This window comes from Chelmon rostratus, chromosome 5, assembly GCF_017976325.1.
Source record: "Chelmon rostratus isolate fCheRos1 chromosome 5, fCheRos1.pri, whole genome shotgun sequence".
NCBI classification, from domain to species: domain Eukaryota; kingdom Metazoa; phylum Chordata; class Actinopteri; order Chaetodontiformes; family Chaetodontidae; genus Chelmon; species Chelmon rostratus.
Genome location: NC_055662.1, coordinates 12,351,561 through 12,372,146, shown reverse-complemented (window position 1 = coordinate 12,372,146; position 20,586 = coordinate 12,351,561).

The window sequence follows — 20,586 nt, the reverse complement described above, 5'->3', positions numbered from 1 at the left end:
TGATCTTCACATTTCAGACTAATGGATTCTATTCAAAATGTGGTGATGTACAGCATTGAGTCAAAACACTGAGTCAATACATGACATTAGTCTGTCATTACAGCCTCAAAAATAATTATCATGAAAACAATAGACCACTAACCCAGTAATTTTTCTGCCTCTGCACTCATGAATCTCTGCAGCCTGCCCACTCTAAGCTGTCTGTTTTTCAGCCATTATGTATAATTCTGTTATACTTTGACTGTGCAACAGTGCAAATATTTATATTAAACTGTTGCTACCTCTGTCTGACGAGTTTCTCTTTAAAATTAAGGGACCTACAGTAATTTTGTCCCCTACTCTTCATCCCTTTAGGTCAGGGTGAAACTTTGCTACCAAATCCCTATGTGTCAATAAAAAGGCATCCTTAATGGTTGCAAAATCCAATATATGTGTGTCAGAGGCCAGCAAGGAATAAGTCCTGACATCTGGGGAAAGTGGAGAATAAGCCGAGCTGTCAGCATCTCTGTTAAGGATAGTCGGTCGGTGTGTAGGAACCCTGTTGTGCAGAAGCCTCCAGGATGCTCTTCAGGGATATGCATTTGACATATGCTGGGGTGAAAATACCGTTGCCCCCTGGATGAATACCGTCGTGGGAGGTCCAGAGGCTGCGCTTTAAAACACTCCTGTCCTCCATCAAGCATATTTGTTTTCATGGATACTGCATGTGTTTTCTATTTTTTGAGTGCATGAGTAAGTACATGACGGTCCACCATACAAGCATTCTGTATACACGCCCCTTCTCCCATGAGTGATCATCGACAATGACTTTTTGCGGTTCGGGGGCGGCTCACATTGGCATGCCGGAGACGTTATTTCTAATCTATAGAGACCGCGTTATGAAACAGGCTTCAGGGACTGTACTCATCATCAACCTTTTCACACTCTTATAAAAGATTCATGGCGCTTCTTGTTTTGCTGTGGCAACGCAACAGGAGTAAGAGCTGCAGGTGAGCTACCACTGAGAGGCAAAGGGTGGCCTGAATAATACAAATACCATGGTAGCTTCCATTGCTAAATAATGAAGTAGGATTACCTTGGATTCAGGAAACCTGTGCATTTATATAGGTCTACAGTTCAGCAGATAGCACTCAATTTATTCTCCCTGCTTATGCAAAACAAGTATGCATCCACAGTTGGTGTGAAGAATCTCCCTTGATGATCCGAAGCGTCAAAACCTGCATATTGTTTATGGAAATGTTTAGACAGTGATTTATCAATTATTACAGTCAGCACTGATTCACAGCTGACTTTGAATTTAATTGGAAATGACTGCAGGTTTAGAATATTACATTGTCATGTTAATTTAATGATAATATGACAGACTTTAAGTGGAGTATACAAATGAGTATAATGGAGGTGGTGAAGCCGAGCTAAAGGAAACATTATAAGCCAATTCTGTGAGGGATTCCACTTGCTGAATGCAAAACAAATTTACCCGACACTGGTAAAATTATGTTAAAATTGTTGATAGAGTGTCACTGCTGCTAACCTGCTAAGGAGGGATCATTTGCAGGGAGCTGCTGCTCTCTTCAATTGCGTGCATGAAAACAAACAAAGCAGATGTTAGGCGAAATATATAGCATCTGAGATGATTCCAACAATCTCTTACCTTGTATGAATTATTGATTGGACTGAGACAAGAACACAGACAATCGCGAGTCAATATTTAATCAAGGACCCAGCCTTTCTCTGCTGATGAGGGAAAAATATGTCTTCATTATTATTGCACTGGAGCCAGCCTCTTCGTTTGGGCCGGGTTTCATCACACTTACAGCAAATGACAAAAGGAAAAACTTATTTTATTATACCTCCTCTGAATTATAGATGTGGTTCGCAGTCCCTGGACAGCTGTTTCCTTCCTGTCTCCACCTGACTGCCATGCTCTTTTGTCATTTCCTGCTCCCCCCTGGGAAGAGGGTGAGCCAATCCTCGGAGAAACCCTCGACCAGAAATCCAAGATTTTAAACATGGATCCCTCCTCATGGGGGCGACTATTTTGATCGTGATAGTTAGAGATGAAACTGACACTTTGTGAATTGCCTGTTCAGTTACTTTTGGCAGCGTGGCAGAGTAATAAAAGAGACGTTTTCATGATTCCAAGCAGGCAGCTGAAAAACACAATTAAAAATGTGAGACCAACAACAGAAGTATCTAGGCCAACAAACAAGGCATGACACTCATTTAATGGTACATGCACAAGTTGGCCTGTGGCTTTTGTTGAGCAGTGCACCATTCATATGTTTAATAGGAAGAGCATGCAGGAGGGCAATTACACGAGCAGCCGAAAGGAATAAGAAGTCTGCCAGGATGTGCCTGCCTGCCATACTGCAGCAGCAGCCATGCACACATGACCTCCCCTGATCTGCCCGCAGATGAACTCTAAAGGCTGGAGGATGTTTAAAGGGAATTAGCAGCCCACATGCTAAGAGACAGGCTATATCGCTGCACTTCATGGTACACTGGGTAACCTTTACCTTCCAAGACACAAACAGATGCACAGCAAAGCATTCTTGCTTGGATAGTCAACGCTGATTTGACTTAATATCCCTTCTGCAAATAACTTTGTCTCCTCATAAAATAGTTATGCAGTGTCACACATTAAATTGATTAACAGCAATAAGTATTCAGCAGAAAAGTGCTCAAGCGTTTGGGGAAAATCAAGCATGTATTTGTGTAAAGTGTTTCTCATTAGATGAAGAAGGAGGGCAACAACTGCATAGTGTCCTGCTCTGCGGTATCATTAAAATGTTTCCCTCTGTTCAACTTTGTCTTTTTTTTTTATTACAAAATTGAGATGGTGTTCCATTCCCCCTTCATTAAGTGGATAACTACCAGAAATAAACAGTCCAAAGTCTGCACAAGAACCACCTGATAGCTCACTTTTCCTGAAAGATTGTGGCTTCACGTGCCGCACATTTCCAAGCTGTGAAACAGTGACCTTCTGTGCATTCCTGCACACACAATAGCCCACAGATCTCCAGGCTGGCACCATCTTTTAGGCTGATTAATGTTACCAGCTACTTAAATTCAACTCACTGCTCTCAGTTCTGTTTATTCTGGTGAGGCTCATGAAAATGTGCCTGGCTGCACAGATCTGTGAATACTATTTCATATGCATCCTTGGTGCAACATTCACTGAAGAAGGCTGGATTTTGAAGATTTAGGGGGAGGTGTTTTCCCTGCAATGGTGAAAATAACTCTGCCACGTAATGCCAGGAGGACTTAAAAATACCACTGCTTTTTGGAGTCTGAAAATGCGCTTCTCTCTCTGTCCTGCCATGGCACTTTGACACAGGGAACCGTGTTTTTTGACAATGCAGACACTGTAGGGTATTTGTCCCAGCAGCGGTTTCCTGTGGCTTGCACAGTCAGGGCGGGGATGACAGCAAGTCCGGCTTGCAGCGTGCTCATCCGGTTTTCTGGTCTTGTATTTGGTCCACATGAATAATAAAGCTTCTGGCAAGGCTGGCTGGAGTTACATTTGTGGTTGTGAGCAGGAGGGGTTTGAGCCAGCACTGAGCGACAGCAGCTATTGATCAGAGACAGACAGGAGACGGTACTGAATACAATGAAGACCATCCCTGTATTCATTCTTTCCCTCTTTCTTTCTATACCACCCACTCTCTTTTCGTTTCCCTCTTCTGTTCCAGGTCTTTACTCTTTACTAATTTTCTCTTTCGCACACATGCCTCTGTAAAACTGACATTCATTTGTGCAAACACAAACACACACACACTTTCCATTTGTCTCTTATTCTCTTTACTGCCTCTCTTACTTCTTGCCTCTCTCCATCTGTCTCCCCTCCTCTCTTCATCTTCTCTCTCCTGCACACTCATCTTTTTTCTCCTTCCTAGTTTCACTCCCCATATTTATTTTACCACCTTGATTGAATCACAGATGATTCAAAATCCACACCTACGTTGCACGCCATCATGCACAAACTGTACAGACTATATTTAAACCTCGTCTTATAACATCTGCGCCACCAGGGGGAAGAGGAAAAGGTAAAAGTAGGCCATATATGGGCCTGCAGCAGCATCTCAAATGAAACAAGAAAGATACCCTGTTTTCATATAACGTGCTGTCTTGACAAAAACGCATCAATGTTGTAAAAAGGATGCACAGAGACTGGCCCTCTTATCTTTGACTGCTCAGTCGTGAATTGCCTCAAAATCACAAAACGTGTTTGTTTTAACAAACAAAGGCTGGTATTGATTAAATGAGATCTACAGTCTTTGCTGCTGTTCTGCCAATCGCAAGAAATTCCCCTCTTCAGGCGACTCAAAGCGCTGACACACTGTTCAGACGAGCTGCAGTCTGGGTTTTAGTCGTCACTGTAATGCATTATGGAGAACATGTAAACAACATTTCAGGCATATTACACAATTATTGAAGCACAAATAACTCGCTTTCGTACATTATGTAGATTAATACTTTCATTTAAAGGCCTTATGTTCCAGGAAGACAACCTCCACCTCCCAGTTGGGACTCGCTGTCATAATTAGAACAACAAATACACTCACGGCAGCCTTGCTATCGAAAACATATTTCAAATTAGCTCAGAAATCTAGGGCTCAGGGCGTAACTCTTGACATTGCAGGGTTTTCGCATCTGATTTGTATGCAGCTGCTCTCCCACTCCCCTAATGTCACACTAAAACTATGGAATTAAAGTATTTTGTCGCTAGAAATTCCCCCAGGCTGGTCCCTCGCAGTAGCTTTCAGGCGACGGCGCTGCTGTCTTTTGTGTGTCTCAGACTATTGATGCTAATGAGATGGTAATCTGAATGAGGGTCAGCTGTGCTAAATGCCACTCACAGACATCAATCACGTCCCTTGAGTAACTGGCAAGCACAGTGGCACATTTTCAAAACTCTATTCCTTTCCTAATTGAATTCCCTCAACCGTTTAGGAGTCCATCAAATGACATAGTGTTTAGAGGGCAGTGTTCATAAATTTGGAATTCACTCGGTTTTCTTTGCAATCTGAGTGGCAGAAGTAATGACTGTGATCCAGAGAAGCTGTTGTTGTGTTACAAATGGACAAGGCAAGCTGCAGTACGGCCTGTAGTCATGGAGGAGGCTCTCTATCCATGATGATAAACTTCCCCTGCCACGGAGAACCAATACCCAAGGATACAAGAGGAGGTATCCACCACTGGTGTCACTCAAGATTGATCCCTTATACCAGTGGGGCAGACACTGGTAATTACACTGCCGAGCGCCAACATGGCATTCATTCCCTACAAACAACCAGGAACAATGCGGCTGGCAGTTCAATTAGGGCGAGCTCTGTTTATTAGCTACATGTTTAGGCTGTTAATGAACAGTGGCAGGAATGCCGCTGACGCTGCCCCGTTGGCCGTGTGTGACGTTTGAAATAAGAACAGTGAATGGCGGAAATGTGCGGGGTCCTTTAATGGCCACGCTGGCACAAAGATGGTGGTGGTCATGGGAATAATGACTTTCCTGTCTCAGAAGCAACGACAGATGTAAGGTGACATTGTTATCCTTATGGTAAATATTTATTTAACTTATGCACCAGAGATTGCAAAATGTGTCCCAGCTCCTCCCAACAGTCCATGCTGATATCGTTCAGCCATGAAAGCAACCTTTTTCTGTCCTTAGCCAAGGAGTTTTGGTTGCCTTAAGTTAAACAGACCTTCAACAAAGAAGCAGCAGTGTAGTAAAATTGCCATATGGTCATTCTGGAAGGCATCAACAATACAAGAAATACCTGAATCAGATACAAATAGCATAGCATGGTTATTTTTAAAGTAATCAAATGTCCATGTGCTTATAATATACTCAGCCATCACTTTTTTAGCCTCTCTGAGCCTTTCACTCCGTCTTAAACTGTAATCATGATTTGGGGAACAACTTTCCTGTGATGCCTCTCAAAACACTGACTGGCTTTTGGCGAGGATTAGAGTTCAGTGTGCAAGATGTGCCAACTGACAATGTCCATGGATTTGGCAAAGATGTGCATTACATGATGTTCTTTGTCAGGGCTGCATACACAGAGCAACGATTTGAACCATGGCTGTGTTTGTAGAGAGCAGCTTGCGAAAGCTTGATAAATCCTATAAGTATCCGATCACATCTAAATCCAGAGCAATCTATTGCTAGTCCCAGCAAGGATCAAAGCGAAATACGTGGGCGTCCTGGAACCCCTTGAAACAGCAAAAAGCATGAGGAAACACACACCACACATGGTCTGGATAGGATTTTAAATGGAGGGCTTGATGCATTTAAATGTGTTTTGGCTGGACGTTTGAATGGACATGAGTGGGAGATTAAATGGCAGGCTTACTGACATAAACAGCTGAGTTTTGAGATGGTGACACAGTTGGGTGTTTCTTGCTACAGCGGGTTCCTGAACTACTGTGGCCGAGCCGTTATTTCACAGCTGAAATGTCCCAAAGCAAAACAGCATCAAGTGACTGCCTCAGCTGGAGAACTGAGAGTCGCTGCAAAGACTTTAACATCAAGGGTTCAGATCCTTTTCTCTGACTTTAAGAGAATTTCATATAAGAGAATTGGTTTGTCAAAGTTACGAGAGAAAGAAAAAGACTCCAAAGGGATCCACACAAGACTCTGCATGTGGACTCCAGCGCAAAGAACAAACAGACACAAAGGAATCCGCCAGCAGCAGACGCTGTTTTTCATGTTATACTTTGGACAATGCCAAATTCTCAAGAGGGAAAATAGACGGAGAGATAAAATGTGAGGCATGATCCTGAAAACATGCCAAGAAGCAAAGCCCATTAAGCACAACTCGGCAACTGTCCTGTCTCAGCATTTGATTTTGTGCTACAGTATCTCCACTGTCAATCTTCTTCTGCAGAGGTGCAGGTGACCAAGGCCCCCTTTTTTTCTGCACCATACGCACTCAAATCTGTTTTCCCCCATAGGAGGTCAGACACGTTTTATCTGATGCCCTTTAAAGTACATATACTCAGCGTCCATTAATTCAACCTACAGCACTGTGAAGTCAAATGTTATGCAATCGCTGCCTTGTCACAACCACCGGGCCTGAGCAGGACTGGTATCCTTCACACTGGCTGTGACTTTGCTCATGATTGATTGCATGTCTGTTTCTTGACAGCCAATATTCTGCAGGACTGCAAGGCTGAATTGGTGCCCCCCCCCCCCTTCCCTCCCTAACCTCATGGATGTTCACTATTGACTGCCGAAGCATGGGAGGGAGCGAGAGGGTTTTGTATTTTAACCTTCACAAAGTCGAGCTGAAATATTGTTAAAATCACCCCATGTGGATTAGCACAGCGCTGCTCTGTTGTTCTAATTTGCAAACATATATTCCACAGTGACTTCCTGTAACGGATGGGTCTGCATACATTATGCATGAGCGTATAGCTGAGAGAGGATATACAGCACAAAGGAATATGGAGGGTAAATGAAGATATTAAAATAAATGATTTTGTCGCAGCAATTAGGAGACAACTGGGAGCTTGATTTTCAGAACATGCAGCCCATGAGATGGAGACAACAGCTGGTGATAAGCATGTGTCAGAGAAGAATACCTTTCGAGATGTGAGTTTGAGGACAGAATATGTATTAAGTTCTTAGTATTGTCAACCCACTTGCTAATCCCCTAATCAAACCAGCCCCTGTTGGAACGCATAAGCGCTTTGTTAGCAAATACTCCTGATCTTATTTACCGTCATTAGTTTTCTCAACTGTGGAAGTCAGAGTCTGGTTCTTTTAGCACAAGCGGCCAATGAAAAGCAACTCCCTCTGCACAATGGTTTCATTTGAATGTATTAGCTGGTATATTAACTCGAGAAGTAAAACTCTGAATGTCTGTGATTGGTTTGTGAAAATCCACCTAGTACATTCCCATAAACACCAGCACAGTGAAGCACAACGAAAGAGCAATTATTTATTTTGGCTGCTTTGTGTTAGAGTCTCGCAAATACATCACGTATAAGGTAAATTTTGTTAAAATTCAGCACAATAATACAATTTTATCATACTATTAAACTCTAAAATGTAAAATGGGCATTATTTATTCCATTACCTCAAAAATAGCCCTTCACTCTTTATTCGTAAACAAATCTCTGCCACCCAGACTAGAGTTAGTTGTAGACTGTATGTGACTCAACTCAGCTTTATTTATATAACACTTTAAAGGAGAACTCCAACATTTTTTTAACATCAAGATTGGTTTAGCCTACAGTTGCAATCTGTAAAAGTAAGTGAACATTGAGTTTTGTTTTTGTAGTGCTGAGCCTGTGGAAAAAAATGTTTTCTATGGCTCTGAAGCAGCTTCGTCAAGTCTGAGAAAATAACCCCTGATGTTTTCATTGGAATTATGTAGGCTTGGATTTTAAAGGAGCAATCTGTCAGATTTAGTGAGATTGCAGATTGTAACCAACTGAATATCCTTCGCCTCAAAAGGCACTCTCTAGAACCAGTGTTTGGTTTGTCCGTTCTGGGCAACATGGCCACAAAAATACAACAGTTCTGGCTACAGGTGATTACACACTAATCATTATACATTATATCCAATTCTGCCTTATTGTGCCAATAGATCCCCCTAAATCTTACCCACTGATTCACTACAACACTGCACATTCTTAAAACAGAGCTTGTAATACAAACTTGGGAACTTGCATTCAAATGAAAAGATGCTGTTGGTTGCACTACAGGAATTGTAGGGTCCGGTGGTTTTGGCAGAGCGTCCTCCCCCCTAAAAAAGACAGCCGTATAGAGCGTCTCTGCAAGCCGTCAATTACCTAAGTTGACTTGCATACGTAACTGAACCAAAATACTTATTTTAACCCAAGCCATGACTTTATCTAAACCAAACCAAGTAGTTTTGTTGCCTAAACCGAACCAAACCACCATGTGTTACGCCTGTTGCTGGTACTCTCCAATCTCATATGTCTTTTTGGGAGTTTTTTTGATGACATTTGACAAACCTAACAACCCCCCAAATGTCAGCAAGATTAAGATTCAAGTGTTGCTAAATCCTGACTGGTGCTTGTGACTTATCGAAATCAGCTCCTCCTGCCTCTAGCGAGCGAGAAGAGCACAAATGAAAAACACCAACACAGATATTTCAAGGCCTTTAAAGAAAACAGAGTTGATCCATAATGCTTTGCAGCGCATAGAGTGAGAAACAAATATTGTAAATGAGAAAAAGAAACAGACATGGACGATAAAGTTTCAATTCACAGACAAGAAGAATAAGGCAGTAAATGAGCCTTTAAGATCCAACACAAACATTTTTAAAACGCGTAAAACACTGCAATAATAGTAATAATAATAAGCAGATTGTTATCGACTTTCTTGGCTTGACAACAGCTCTTGCAATAAAAAAGTGCGCAGCAAAACAACATATTTTACAGACACTTTCCTTTATTCAATGACCATTTGAAAAGCTGAAAAAGAAGACTCTCTAAAGCTGGCAGTGTAATCACTGAGTCATCAGTATTGATCAACAACCTAACAAGCCCTTGTAGATGATATATTTTGGTCTATCTGTGCTATGGAGCAATAACATTGGCCCTTTACGCCACAGATTAACACAGTTTAATATAGCTTTTGTAAAGTGTGAAGTACAGACACTTTTATTACCTCCAAGAAACAGGCTAGAAATTTAGACATCCACACCACTCTTTTCCCTTCCCTTTGAAATCTTCTTCCATCAACACTTCCTCTGCAGTAGGGGGCAGAAGAGACGAAGCTGTCAGCACTTCTCACAACACAACAACTCTTTCCCTGATATAGCCCTTCCCCGAGAGATTACACACACAAGCGGTGGGTGGGAAGTTTTGGCAAGCTGCATTCCCACTTTCTCCCTCCTCCCTCTCTCTCCATCTACTTACCGACTCCCTCTTTTCATGCATTCTTATTTTCTTACCATCTCTCTCCTACATCAGCTCCCCAGGGTACCGGCTCTGCTGAGGGGACATCCCTCTAAGTTCCTACACAGGCCCTGCAGCAGTTAATTGCAGCGAGAAGATATATTATGTGCAGAGCCGCCAAAGGACAGTGATCACACTAACAAGCAGGGGGTGGCGGAGTTAAGATGGTGGAAACAGTGGCGGTGGTGGGAATCCTCCCGTGACTACAGACCTTTTTTTAGCACCTTTCAAGAACAGAAAGGGCCTACCATGGGTATCTCTCAACATTCCTTCTAAGAGATAGACAGTGAGGCAGAGGTGGTCTCATATTGCTCTCGAAATTCCAGGCGAGTTTACAGAGTGCTGCATAGGAAGAAAAGCAACTGCTACTGTAAAGACGCCTCTGCACGTTCCCTTAAAGGTGCACCGCTCCTCTAAGAGCTTTCCTTTGCAAACACTTTTTTTTTTTCATCTATGCCACTTATCTCTCACATCTAGCTCCCACCCTCCCTCACAGAAATACAGAGCTTTCTCCCTCACGTGTTCCTGGCTCATGTGTCAGGCGGTGGAGGAAAGGCTGGATGCTGCGGCTGCTATCGCTGGCCTGATGCCGCTCTGCTGCCAGCCTCGGGATCCTGCTCCTGCTGCCCCGCCCAGACGGGTGGTGGCCCCGGGGGTGACAGAGAGGCCGGGTTCACTGGGCTGTCTAGAAGACCCTCTGTGTGTCCTTTTGTTGACTGCGCAGACCTCTGTGCAAAGGAGCACTATCAGCAGGCTGCCCAAAACGCCCACCTACCTGCCAGCACCACCTCTCCGCACTGCTTCCTGGTGTTAATTAAAAGAGGGATATGGCCAAGGCACCACAGTAAAAATGTCTCTGAGGGGGGTCAAATTCCCTCCGCCGTGCGTCTCTGCATCCATGATGTGCAGCTATACGTTGTATTAAAGGATTAGCCTGCATTTTAATTGAACAGAGGTCTTCTACTTAGATGACTTAATGCGTATTAGGGCATGATGAAAACACAAGGAGCACATTTGGATTCAAATCTGCCAAGTCAAGTGGCCAAACAAACTTTAATGAGGATTTTAATGCAGTCATACTAGCGCCATATTTCAGGACGCTAATGGCCATTACAGATCGCTAACCTTGAGGTTTTTATGATATTGACTTTAAGCGTTAGGGTTCGTCACATGCATGCAAACGTTCATATGCTCTGCCCTTAGCCCCAAATACAAATACACACACACCCACACACACAGCTTGAGAGCTCTATGAAACCACCTATCAAGCCATTATGCACATGGCAGGGTAAAGTGATCCAGTATAAGTGCATTGATCCTCCCGGCCTCATTCAGTCTGATGAAGACCCGGACCTAGTGATAACATTTCACAGCCCGACAAGCCGCTGCTACAATACAGCACAGGGCTGAGTGGACAGTAAGGAGCTGACTCACGCCGTTAGGTAGGAAAAACAGCAGATCATGGTCTGATTGAGCCGAACACCTCGAGGCAATTGAAGAGGGCTTCAATGGGCCCTTAAAGAAATGTTACTATGTAGCAAATCCACTGTTTCTCACGGATTGGCTGCTTACGTGATTACAGGCCCGGCTGCGTTGTGAAGTACATTAAGCCACACAAAATAGAAATCTCAGCATCTCTCGCTACGTCTCCCACTCACATCGAGGAACACCACTCCGGATTCAAGGGGTACGAGAGCGTGAGATTGAAAATGGTACGGATACCCACTGAAGGCGTCTGGAGGCAATAAGGCCCGAGTAAATGTGGATGATGTTTGCCTTTTATCAAAGTTGACTTTTTACTAATGCCACGGGGGAGGCGGCCACATCAAAATGCCTCGATTCTTAAGGGAATTGTGCACTGAACTTGTCTGGCAACACACCATAGGAAGTTATGCTGCCCTTTGAAGGAGCCACATTTATATAGTTTTTATAAAACCCATGGCAAAGAAGATGTAAATAGCCAAGCAGACATAGTTTCTGTCACACTGCCCTTGGATGAAGAATATCTGTCTGGCAGACAGTGGCCCCTGGGTGAACCTGGCATTTGATGCAATTTGTCTGGTCCCAGGGCTGAATACACAATAAAGCCGGCCTGCTTCTTGGTCAGCGCTCCATCAGAGTGTCAGATTTTTATTCTTTTTGTATGTGTTGGTGTTCTCTGGAAGACACTGTACCGCCGCACTGAAGGATTTTCATTTAGGTTTTAAGGCTTCTCAAGATGAATATAAGACTCTCAAGTACATTAGCGAGACAAAAGCTTTCAAAAGCTTTGTTTTATTAAATGTACAGTCTGTGGTTTCGTCAAGCACCATATAAACTACTGCAAAATGCTGTCAGGGGTTTTATACATCAGGCTCTAGACGAGTTTTTATCTTCAAAGCTCAGGAACTTCCTCTATCTGCAGGGATGTTGAAGTTCACAGGGTGTTTTCTTCTGCACCAACACAGCAACATGCAAAACAAACCAGCTTGAGCTGAGTGAAGGCTGTCATACTGAAAAGGTTTCATTTGGAAGATATTCTACTTGATAAACTAGATACTTTACCACATTAAAACATCAATCCCTATATCTTCTGATGGACAGAAAAATGAAAACACACTTTACACATAGAAGAAAACACATCATAACAGCAAAGTTAACTTCATAGCCCTTATATACTGATCTAATGATGCTTTTTTGTCCCTCTTTACCCATTTACAGAGCTTCTCTGTGACATTATTCCCCTGCGATCAAAGGTGCTTTGTCAGCAGTGTAGACAGCTGACACCGGGTCAGCGGGAATCAGAGTATGAAGGTAGCAATAATACATAACACGTGTCTCAGTAGACATCGCTCCCCCGAAGTTCCTGCACACCAATTAGATTAAAGCTGTATATTACTCGTGGATGGAGCAAAGGGAGGAAATCAATACCACGTCTCCAAGCAGGAACCCTGAAACAACAGCCAATGTCAGTTTGAGACTTATGTCACCAGGGCCCAGTAAAGAGGGCAGCAGTGTCCGTATGGGCTGTCCTGTCTCAGCCAATGCAGGTTTTTGAAGAAGCAATTACAGCTGGACTGTGGGGGACTATAATCATTTATGAGTCCCTTTGCTGTTCAAGAGGACAATAATAGTTATTGCAAGATTGGATCCAGATTTCTGATATCATTTTTTTTTTTTGAGCCACGCTTTTTTCAAAAGCTAAATTCAACATCAATGAATAATTCTACATTTTGGGAGAGATGCTTGTTTGCGTTCTTGCTGAGAGTTAGATGGGAAGATGGATACCACTCCTGTAACTGTTCTCGTGGAGAGAAACGACACTGACAACGAGGCGCAGCAAAGGCAGCCAGAGCAGGACTTTATTTAATGAGCTCAGTAAATACAGATGTTCAACAGCAAAGTTACTTTGCAGAATTATCAATGCACAGTGCATCAACACATTCCACCACACTGTCTGCTAAACATGAAGCTACAGCCAGCAGCCAGTTAGCTTAGCTTAGCTCAAATACTGTAAACAGGGAGAGGCCTGCCTCTGTCCAAAGGTAACAAAATCTATCTATAAGCATCTGTAATTCTTACTAATGAACACATGTCTGGTTTTCAAAAGCAAAAAAAAAAAGGCTAATTCAAAATTTTAAGGGGTCGGACAAGACTGCAAGCCACTTTGCGAGATAGCCTGGCAGTGAACGGTAAATTGTTGTTTTTTCACTTAATTTTCTATGTAGATTAAATACATAATGTTTTAGTTAATAGTAAGCTATACAGGTGCTGGTAGGTGGATTTTGTTACCTTTGGACAGAGCCAGGCTAGCTGTTTCCCCCTTGTTTACTGTCTTTTTGCTAAGCTAAGCTAACCAATATGAATATTCTCATCAAACTCTCACAAGAGCAAGAAAACAAATAAAGACATTTGCCAAAATGCCAAACTGTTCCTTTAGTTTAGATGAGAATTAAGTGAAGCTCCAATATTGCACAACACTGATGTGATTTGGCATCAAAGGGAAACTGGAGAGCAATTGAAACCATTAAGCTAGATAATGGACTCTGAATACAACAGCATCATAATTTAAACACTAATTTGTGTGGATACATGGCTATATTCAGAGTAAACAATGTAAATATCTGATTAATAAAGACCTAATGTTATGCAAGATTAATAACACTAACCCCATGCAATTACTCACCCTTCCTTTGCAGGCTTTGGAGCGTGCGACACATAATCAACTACAAGGTCAATGGAGAGCTCAGGTCAGGATACGACACAGGCGTAATAGGTCTTTTATACACAGAGATTAATCAGGAACGAAGATGTGGTGACACTGCTTTATGAGTGTGTCTGCACTCAAGGAGCAGCGGCGAAACACATCTGTAGTCCTCAAAGGTCGACCGCAGTTTAAAGAATCTTTCACCACTGCTCATAAATTATCCTGATGAGCACGGTGATGGCCTGAGCCAAATGGGTGGCTCCGGGAACCTTATCAAATCTATTATGCACAATGAAACAAGTAGGAGCCGTCATGAAAAACAGAAGTTAGTCAAGCGGCAGAGAAATTGCAACACGATTAGGTCTTGGGATAAAAAAATAAAAAATAAAAAAATGAAATCAACATCAGTCGCAAAAGCTGAGCCATGATGCATCACAGGAGGGGGTAGAGTTAGATTTAATCAGCTCTAGATGGAGAGAGGAAGTGGGAAAAAAAAAATACAAGTGCAATCACTCATTTAAGCGCAGACAACACTTTGTCATAGATGAGTTACATGGGCCCTGCTTAACAAGGAGAAGGTAAACAGCTTCTTTAAGGGGTGACGCTGATGATGGATTAGATAAAACAGGGAAGCCTACTTGCTTGATGGATTTCACTTTGTCTGTATAATGTATAATGAATAAGGCAGACAATTAGCATGCTAAAGACAAGAACAGGAAATGGCTGGGTCAGTGAGCAGACAAGGAAGCTGATAAGAGGAGGATGTTATGGAGACAGTGGCGGTAAATGGCAGAAGGAGACTGACTGATGTTGATGGAAGTTCGCCTTGGAAGCTTTAGAGAGTGAGAATATAGGATGTGGTGCCGGTCTTAGATCGGCGTCATAAAATGGTAATATTATCAATAAACATTGTTTAATTGGAGGAAATCAAATATTTCCTCCCTGTTTTTTCCCAAAACTCATTTCAAGTCAGGCCTTGTGGCATCCCTTACTTGAAAGTGAATGGTGCAAGTGAGGAGGTGTTTTAGCACTCAATTGGGTGAAATAAACTCCCCTGCTTTCATGACTGAATCCCCTTTTATTGGATTTTGCCTAAAGAACAAAAACAAATTCAAGTCTTGTTCCTTAGCTTAGTGCACCGGCTGCGGCTGCACCTCAGTGACAGATTGAGGGTTATGCATGCGACAAACAAAAGACAATACCGAAGGGAGGGAGAGGTGGAGGTGGTAGCGTCTCGTTCTTCAGGGTCTCCAGACAGCTTTGCAGGATCTGCCCTGGATAAACGAAAGAGCACATTTACAGACTGGCTCAGTTGTGCTGCTGCGCGAAACAGCGTGTCAGGTCATTTCTGCCTGTAACAACAACAATCAATCTCTTCAATAACACCATGGACCACACTAATCCTGTTTAATTACCACATCTTTAAACCTGATGTCCTTCTCGCTTTGTACAGTTCTTCTGTGCTGAATTGCTCTGTACACTCTATATTCAGTGTTATATCAGCTTGTAACCTGAAACAGTAGATTATACCTCTACTGCATATATTAATATTTGAAGAAAATGTCAGTATATACTGTATGTAAAATCACACAGTTTCCCTCTGGGAAAAGTAAGTTCTCATCTCTTACTTGAAACGCTCTCATGTCTTAAATGCACTGCCCTCCATCATGTCTGGGAGTTTTGTTTGCCACCAACGGCAGAGCCACCTCGTCATGCGGACTTGCGAAAACCCTCACGTGGCTGTGGCTGTTGTGGTGTTTTTTTATTCTGTCTGGGCCAGACAAAAACTTGGATGCAGCCTCCAGACATCAGACTTCTTTTCAACATCACATGCTGTAAAATCAGCTACTTTCTATGCAATGAATCAACAGCGCACAAGGACACGAGTCTGGTGGTGAAACAAAAAGCTAGTCAGCCATCCCACATGACAATGAAATAGATCAAAGCCTCAGAGAAGAATGGTGCCCATAAAATGGTTGGTGTAATGAAACTTTAAGGATTGGGGCCTATCAGCATACCCTGACCTGATTATCCTGAATGCAGTGCATCTGTTGGCTAGATCTCAGTGCTCTAAACTCCAGTGTTGTTGAAAATTTATATGCAGAGGAACAGTGAGAGTATTCCCAGCAGCATGTCTAGAGTCTGAAATTTATTTCAGATCCACCAGAACTGTAATGTGCTTCAATGGGATTACAAGTGATTTGCAACCATGAAATATTTTAGTGTGGCACTCTCAAACAGTTGAGGCTGTGTTAAAACAAATGTTCACAATTCTCTTGCCAGAAGCAAGACAGGGGCTTTGCATTTCTAAAGCAACTTTTGACATTAGATATTTACAGGACATGTCGAGGACAAGTCTGAGGACACACAGATGAGAAATTATCCGAACGGGTGTTAGATCTTTAAAACCAGACATGGAAGGGATTCGTTTTTATTGTCATTTGAACGAAAAGTAAAAAGAACAAAAAAGCCCCCGTTTTTTTTTTTTGGCAAGTTAAAGGGTTCATGATGGAGAAAAATTAAATTTATATATTTTTCAACATGTTCTCACTCCCAACTCGTCAAATACAGCACCTTGGACAGTGGCCGTACACTTCAAACTATGACGACCTACGTACCCCTCTAGCGCTAGTTGTGCATGCGCAGGGCTCCACGGTCAAGTTAGCGATAATAGATGTACAAAAGCCTGTTAGCAACATCTAATTCCATATTAAAAATAAAGATTGATGAGAACAATAATAAACATGGGGTTAACATCGGGAAACTGTCACAATTGCATTAGCTTTAGGCAACAAAACTACTTGGTTAGTATCAGGAACAGATCATGGTTTGGTTTAAAGTAAGTATGTTAGTTACATAGTCTACTTTAGTTATGGACCTTAAATTACATAAATTCAGTTACATTACGCATATCAAAACATTACACCAGAGGCAGAGGGGTACCTGCAATGTTGCAGTTTGAAGCGTGCAGGGCCACTGACCAAGCTGCCATATCTCACGTCAGTTGAATAAAGTGGTGAAGATAATTTTGAGTCGTGTTCGGTTCTTATAAATCAGCACATTCTTTTACTTTTGCTCAAGCCACACTATATATCGTGTAATATTTATATGTCAAACACTCTATGGGTGAGGCATTTTTTTTTTATGTAGAGAGTGCTGCTGGGGTCAGCTTTAACTGGCAGCAGGTTATGTTATGACTACGCTACGGTCCATTGGTTGTCAGTCAGTCAGTAGGCCCTTAAAGTCCCACAAATCATCAAATTAATTGTAACTGAGTCCATGTATTTAGTTAATTGTCAACATTCAATGTTATTCTCACACTTCTCTTGTCTTTCTTTAGAATTTTTCCTGCTCCTTATTTGGGTTAAACATTTCATAATCTGGAATCTCAAGTGATCCACAAACTAAACCCCGCTGCCGGTCACACTTTATTTATTTGTTCGTCATTCGGGCCTCTGGTCTTATCTGGAAGAAATTGTACTAAAAAATCCATGAGACGGATAGTCGTGGTTGAACCTGGCCTTTCAGGATCAGCCAGGATGGAGCATCAATAATACATTATCAGTCATCAACGTTGCATATTAGATGGAGCATCGGAGACAGGCTATACTACTAAGGTGATTACCATCTGTAACCCTTGCCCGCTCTTTAACTGAGCCTTGAATGGAAATATGAATTTTCTTGGCAGGGCACAACACTGACGGGAAGGTTTTGGAGCCGTAAGAGTCCTCTGTTATCCATCACTAAGCTGAAATCTTTAAAAGGTTTCACTTCAGTGATTTGGTTTTGGAGAGATTGGAAGCAGCCTCCTGTAAGAGTTTGTTAACATGTAGTGCGATCAATATATTAATCATTAGTCTGAACAGCATATGACATTGCATATTAATGTATTCTCAAAGGAATGAGATTAAGAACACTTTGAATTTCACTTCATGTCACTGCACTACAAACATGTTTAGATACAATTACAGTTTCACCTCTGCCTCAGATCCTCAGAGATTTAGTCAGACATCAAAGTGGAAAGAATGTATGCGAAGCTAATAAAAATCAAGTAGAATAGAAATTGTGTTTTGCAAAAAAAAAAAAAAAAACAACCCTGTCTTGGTTGCCCAGTGGCTCAAAAGATGATGTCAGTTCTCAGTAAAGAGCTATATTCAAACAAATACCAGCATAAAACATTGCCTAAACCCCTCTTTACTCTTTAAATATAGTCAAACATGTGGCGTTACATGTTGAACCTCTACCTCTCATTGCGTTGATCCCACACAAATCCTATGTGCACTTTTTAAATAATTAAAATGCTTGACTAGTCTGGTGACAGCTTGACGGAGGAAACGAACAAACAAAGTAGTGAAGCGTTGCTCTAAACGAGGGCTTGATTAGCGATCAATAGGAAACAACATGAAAGATCCAGAGCTTAAGGTGTTAGATTTACTGTTGAGGATGCAGGATGTGAGCGTCTATTCATGAGGGCGGACGGTGACATTAAGAATCAGACATACGTGGGAGTTCTTGCAAAGCTTTGAATTCAGACATAAAAGAGAAAAGTTGATGCATGAAATGCTGAAGAAGGAGAAGTCGTTTGATCTCGTGATTTATTCACCCTGTTCGTGGATTATTTGGGAGAAATTGAAGTGCATTCTTCATATCAAGGTTTTGTTCCTGGTGAAGTATTCGTGCATTTGTGTCTTCGCGTTATATAAGTGGCTCGCTTTATGAAACACGTGAGCAGAGTGGATGATGTCGCTGCACACCCACCCCCCCCACCAACCCACTAGCTCTGCAGGAATCGCATTCTTTCCTGGTCCAAGTAAAATCCCCCTTTATATGGACCCACGGATGTATGTGAGATAAACAGCCTGTGCACTTGAAAAAGTTTTTGTGTATGTGGGAGTTTTCCTGCGCAGCCCACTGCAGTTAAACCACCAATAGACTGCACCCAGAGGAAGGAATTAAGTGCCATGGCTGTTGGCTGCCACTAACACCTTAAATGCATGCTGTTTTATAAAGGCACAACGGATCACTCCCATTAAACAGAACTCCTATAAACCGAGTCCCGTGTTTGAATGTTTATGACAATGGGAGATTGAGGAAGGATACGAGGAGCTTGTTGCGCGGTGCCCTCTCACATGCCCTTAACTGAAACCTCTCTGGCAAATAGTTTTATGGATGAGTGCTTATCCATATTCCAGTGAGGTAAGTGATGCGATTTCACTGTTGATTACCTCTGCTGATCGGTGTGATTGGTTTAGTGTTGGATAAATATAGGAGACTTCCGAATGGAATGATAAATACATACGGACCCTGCACCGTATCAAAGCAAACAATGCATGGATTATGATGGTAAGAATCACGGGGATGAACCAAGAGGCTGATTTTAATAATCCTGATGAGCTGTCAGCCAACTTTTGCAGCAAGGTCAGCGTGTGTCATTAATTGAAGTTAATCTCAAGTTGGTTCGGCGTAAAGTTTGACCTCAGCCAACGGGTTATTCGGAGCATGTAATTTTGCAGGATTAACATGATACCAATCTCCTGCCTTTAATCTCCCAGTGATTTAAACCCCAAATTGATCCACATGCCTAAATGGACATTTTTTTTTTTTTTTTTTTAAATCTGCAGCATATCAGATGTATTACCTCCGTGAGGCATTTCATCAGAACAACTCAGAGTCAAAGTGACATTTTGGGCAGCATTGCATTTCTGGGCCAGCCCTGAAAGGCTCTTTTCCTTCTCAGTGTTTCAGGGGCACTGGCAGGGCAACCCTTCTCCAGCAAGGCTAGCGGCCTGGCAGTCTAGGCCGTGATACATAAAGAATCAGATTGCACATGAGCACCAATCCAAACAACTTGTCATGGAAAGATATTTACTCCTCAGTTCAGACATTATTCACACACAACTATGCCCTTGGTGGATAAGGAGCCGTCTTGGGCTGAAAGAAGAGTAGTCCTGTTCACCTCATCTGTCCTGGAGAGGAGGAGGGACGGACAAAGGCTGTGAGAGAGAGAGAGGAGTGTAGCGAGAATATAGTGGTGAAGTGGAGAGAGGGAGGATGGAGGCAGAGAAGCAAAGTAAGTGAGGAAACAGACACAGGAAGCACGGCAGATGAAGGCATAGAACAATTCTGGGTCTATTTTTTTTTTTTTTTAACTTTTGGGCATCATTTTTTTCTCTGTTATGATAACATTATACTTTCGAAAATAATTGCTGAGATCTGGAAACACAGCTACAGTGCAGCCAGCCAATCAGGAAGGCTATAAACAAGACAACGGTTTAGCCAAATGACCGTAAGTGCTGTATTCAAAGCTGCAATGGATCAAGCGGCCATCAGTAGTGACAAACGCACAGAGAGTTATAAGCAGACTGCAGTTTCCCTCAGTTCTGAGCGTTTTAGCATCTTTAAGCTCATTGTTTTGGTTCACACCAAAACACTATCATCAACCTTGTTTTCAGCTGCAGCAGGTGGCT